This window comes from Corticium candelabrum, chromosome 2, assembly GCF_963422355.1.
Source record: "Corticium candelabrum chromosome 2, ooCorCand1.1, whole genome shotgun sequence".
Lineage (NCBI taxonomy): Eukaryota > Metazoa > Porifera > Homoscleromorpha > Homosclerophorida > Plakinidae > Corticium > Corticium candelabrum.
The window spans coordinates 985,852-991,609 of record NC_085086.1 but is presented as its reverse complement, the minus strand read 5'-3'; positions in this window follow the sequence as shown (position 1 = coordinate 991,609).

Sequence of the window (5,758 nt, the reverse complement as noted above, 5' to 3'; positions counted from 1 at the left end):
AAGGCAACTGCAAATCGTCTGCTAGAAAATCAGGAATTGTAACTTTCAAAAGGTCACGCAGTTTTAATGTATTGAGTAAATTGAAACGATCAAATTTAATCATTCCTCTGGACCATTGTATCATGTAAGTTTGAGTTGCTTGCATAGAATCAAGATGTAAATCTGCCTCAATAGTCACACCTTTGCGAATTTCATTACCATTTTGGAGACGTCCGCTTATTAGCTGATTGTGCAAAGGATTCAGTTCAATGTCAGAGCTTGAGAGAAACAGCCTAACATTAGAAAGTAGTACAGATCCTACCAACGGATAACTTGAGATGTCAACATCAGATAAATCTGAAAGCTTTAACGAATCCAGCTGCAATGCAGTCGTTAAGACAGTCCTTGCTTTCTGTCCATTGAGGTTGCTAGTGAGCACAATTTGACTGTCTGACAAGAATTGCCAACCCGAAATGGACGCATTGGCCGTTAAGCCGATTACTACAGTTTCATCTTTTACATACCATCCCCTCAGTTTGATGTCATCCAATTGCATGTCGTCAAAATCAATTGTTGACATTTGATTCATAACGTATTTAACATCCATTTTAGTAAGTAAAGATGCAAAGTCAATTGTTTTGGCATGCCCGTGCAGCACATATGTAAGTCCTTGCCATTTCAAACTTTTCGTCGACACAACGTTCAATTTAGACGTCGTCTCGAAGTAAACGTCTATAGAATTTGATCCTATAGTCCAAGTACCACTGATAGCAAAAGTTGATTTTCTAGGTTTGTTGAAAGTTGTGTTGATTAATAGAGACGAAGTATTGATTGTCAAATATCCTGGTATAATGTCGAATGAATCTTGTATCGTTAGATTAACAAGCAGACTCTTTACTCCAGACATTATCCTTATATCAAAACTGCTCACTTCTGCAATGCCAATGTTTTCAATTTCAAGCGGTAACAACAAGCTGTCGATGGACAAATCAGGAATAGTAACTTTTAGTAAGCTTTGCAGGTTGAGGGACCGTCCTGTGCTTATGAAGCTGATCAAGTTCGACGACAAAAGAATGATAAACGTATGAGGACCTCCATCTTTCAAGATCTTTAGATCTGCCACTACAGTAAAGCCTTTGCGAATATTAACAATTTTTTTCAGAACTCCAGTCAGAAGATTAGGCGGTAGGTTTATGGACAAGTCATCCGTTGACGCGACAACAGCACAATTTGACGCCTGCAAAGTTGCAACTATTGGCACATCCGCCTTTGTGACGATCCATATATTTTCGACAAACTGAGAGAGTTTGAATGAAGTGAAATGCAGCGTCGTTGTAAGAATAGGCAGATGCTCATAGCTCAACATGATCATAAAGTGAATGCTCACCAGTGAGTCGATAGATGGGATTGCTAAATGAGGGTCAAACAGTGAGAAATCATCGTCAGTAGATGGGATTACAAAAAATCCGACAGTACAGAATTCTAATCTTTGATTGCAAATTACTGTCACTTTGACGTCATGCAATTTCAATTTGGAAAGATTATCATAGAATTCACGATCAATACCTTGGATACTAATATTTTTATCAATAATGCTCAAGATATCCATAAAATCGATGGTGTTTGCATAACCGTGAAAGTTAAATTCTGTAAATTCGAAAGAATTTCCATCAATTGTAGTAGCTAAGCTCATCGACATATTCACCATCATTGATCCAAGCGCCCACGTTCCGTTGACTTTGATAACTAATTTTCTAGGTTTGCTTAGCGTTGTATTGATAAAAAGAGACAGCTTGCTGATTTCAATCCCAGTTAAAAGATCGAAGTGAATGACGTCCCATGGTACAACAGTCGCAGTAAAGCACAAGCATGTCTCACAAGTGTGAAATTCAAACTCGAACATCCGCAAACCAGAAACTGGTGGCCACCAAGACACTGTCCTATACATATGCAATTGAAAATATTGTTTAAAATTAGGCATTGTAATTTCCATCGACTCAGGAGAATTGAGTAGCTTTAAGCTATGAAATCTAATCATTTCTTTCGACCATCGTATCATATAAATATGAGGGGAATCTTTATCAGTATCATTATCAAAATCTGCCACAACAGTTACACCCTTACGAATGTCTTCAAAATTTTGGAGATGTCCGCCAAGTAGGTTGGGCAAAGGATTCAGTTCAAGGTCAGCGCTTGAGAGAAGGAGTGCAACATTAAAAAGATTCAACGTTCCTATGAACGGGTAATAGGAAATGTCAACATCAGATATTCTACGAGTCAAATTTGAAAGCCACGATGAATCCATATGGAATGCAGTCGTCAAGACTGCGCTTGCTTTGTGTCCACTGAGGTAGCGCGTGAGTATAACTTGACCGCCTGATAACAATTGCCAACTCGAACTGGATGCTTTTGCTGATAAACCCATTACTACTGTTTTATCTTTTTTCACATACCGTCCCATCAGCTTGACATTATTCATCTGCACGTCATCAAAATTGGTTGTTGACATTTGATTCATTAACGATCTAGCATCCATTTTGGCAAGGAAAGATACAAAGTCAATTTTGTTACCATTGCCACGTAGTACAAATAGTTCTTTGAACACTACTAGCTTCTTCAACACAAAACTCATATCGCTATAGGCTCTAGTCTCCGTCTCTGTCTCAAAGTAAACGCTCATTGAATTTGATCCTATTGTCCAAGTACCTATAATAGCAAATGTTACTTTGAAAGGACTCTTATGAGGATTTGTCCATCTTCTATGAGTATATTTGAATGTTCTGATCAACAGAGATGGATCAGTGATTGTTACGTATCCTGGTATAAAGTCGAGTGGATCTTTTAAATTGACAGCCAGAGTCAGCACTTTATATTTTGTGTTTAGTTCAAAATTTAGATCAAAACTAGTCGCTTCCAGACTGCGAATATTTGTATTTCCGGGAGGTAACGGCAAGTTGTCCATGTGCAATCCATAAATAGTAAGTTTAAGTAAGCTTTGCACATTGAAGGACCGATCCTTGCTTACGAAGCTGACTTTGTTCGACTCCGGCGACAAACGAATGAGAAACGTATAAGGAGCCTCATCTCCCGAGATCCTCAGATCTGCCACTACAGTCAAACCTTTGCAAATATCACTAATTTTTTGCAGAGCTCCAGTCAGAAATTTAGGCAATAAGTTTGGGTTCAAGTCGCCCGTTGAAGCAACGAGTCCAACTTTTGACAAGTCCTTGTATTGTACTGTCTCAGTTCCAAATTCGACGCCAGCAGCCTTTCTGGCTAGAATCGAGAGTTTTAGAGAATCGAACTTTAGCGCAACTGTAACGATAGTTTGTTTCTTGTCCCCTTCCGTCTCACCCGTGATCATAACATGACCACCCACTAAAGAGTCCCAACCGTCAATAGATGGCATTCCCGAAAATCCGACAGCCCACGTTTTACCTTTGTTGTAAACTCCCATTACTTTGACATCATTCAATATCATTGTATCGAAATCGATATTCGACACATTGCTAAGAAGACAATCGGTACGAATCTCGGAGAGCATCTCTCTAATATTGATGGATTTTGCGTAACCGTGAAACTCGTTTTGCACTACAGGAACATTTGAACTTCCAATTTTTGCAGAAGTAGAGCTCATCGAAATATTCACACTCGTCGATCCTATCTTCCACAGTCCGTTAATTGTTGTAACTACTTTTCGAGGTTTGCTTAACGTTGTGTTGATAGAAAGTGATGAATCTTTGATGATAAGAATTTCTGGAATGATGACTAACGACGTTTCAATAGTTACCGTCACGAACAACGATTGATCACGAGTGTTAAATCCAAATTGGATTACTGGTAAATCTAAGACATTAGACACTTCCGAAGGCAACTGCAAATCGTCTGCTAGAAAATCAGGAATTGTAACTTTCAAAAGGTCACGCAGTTTTAATGTATTGAGTAAATTGAAACGATCAAATTTAATCATTCCTCTGGACCATTGTATCATGTAAGTTTGAGTTGCTTGCATAGAATCAAGATGTAAATCTGCCTCAATAGTCACACCTTTGCGAATTTCATTACCATTTTGGAGACGTCCGCTTATTAGCTGATTGTGCAAAGGATTCAGTTCAATGTCAGAGCTTGAGAGAAACAGCCTAACATTAGAAAGTAGTACAGATCCTACCAACGGATAACTTGAGATGTCAACATCAGATAAATCTGAAAGCTTTAACGAATCCAGCTGCAATGCAGTCGTTAAGACAGTCCTTGCTTTCTGTCCATTGAGGTTGCTAGTGAGCACAATTTGACTGTCTGACAAGAATTGCCAACCCGAAATGGACGCATTGGCCGTTAAGCCGATTACTACAGTTTCATCTTTTACATACCATCCCCTCAGTTTGATGTCATCCAATTGCATGTCGTCAAAATCAATTGTTGACATTTGATTCATAACGTATTTAACATCCATTTTAGTAAGTAAAGATGCAAAGTCAATTGTTTTGGCATGCCCGTGCAGCACATATGTAAGTCCTTGCCATTTCAAACTTTTCGTCGACACAACGTTCAATTTAGACGTCGTCTCGAAGTAAACGTCTATAGAATTTGATCCTATAGTCCAAGTACCACTGATAGCAAAAGTTGATTTTCTAGGTTTGTTGAAAGTTGTGTTGATTAATAGAGACGAAGTATTGATTGTCAAATATCCTGGTATAATGTCGAATGAATCTTGTATCGTTAGATTAACAAGCAGACTCTTTACTCCAGACATTATCCTTATATCAAAACTGCTCACTTCTGCAATGCCAATGTTTTCAATTTCAAGCGGTAACAACAAGCTGTCGATGGACAAATCAGGAATAGTAACTTTTAGTAAGCTTTGCAGGTTGAGGGACCGTCCTGTGCTTATGAAGCTGATCAAGTTCGACGACAAAAGAATGATAAACGTATGAGGACCTCCATCTTTCAAGATCTTTAGATCTGCCACTACAGTAAAGCCTTTGCGAATATTAACAATTTTTTTCAGAACTCCAGTCAGAAGATTAGGCGGTAGGTTTATGGACAAGTCATCCGTTGACGCGACAACAGCACAATTTGACGCCTGCAAAGTTGCAACTATTGGCACATCCGCCTTTGTGACGATCCATATATTTTCGACAAACTGAGAGAGTTTGAATGAAGTGAAATGCAGCGTCGTTGTAAGAATAGGCAGATGCTCATAGCTCAACATGATCATAAAGTGAATGCTCACCAGTGAGTCGATAGATGGGATTGCTAAATGAGGGTCAAACAGTGAGAAATCATCGTCAGTAGATGGGATTACAAAAAATCCGACAGTACAGAATTCTAATCTTTGATTGCAAATTACTGTCACTTTGACGTCATGCAATTTCAATTTGGAAAGATTATCATAGAATTCACGATCAATACCTTGGATACTAATATTTTTATCAATAATGCTCAAGATATCCATAAAATCGATGGTGTTTGCATAACCGTGAAAGTTAAATTCTGTAAATTCGAAAGAATTTCCATCAATTGTAGTAGCTAAGCTCATCGACATATTCACCATCATTGATCCAAGCGCCCACGTTCCGTTGACTTTGATAACTAATTTTCTAGGTTTGCTTAGCGTTGTATTGATAAAAAGAGACAGCTTGCTGATTTCAATCCCAGTTAAAAGATCGAAGTGAATGACGTCCCATGGTACAACAGTCGCAGTAAAGCACAAGCATGTCTCACAAGTGTGAAATTCAAACTCGAACATCCGCAAACCAGAAACTGGTGGCCACCAAGA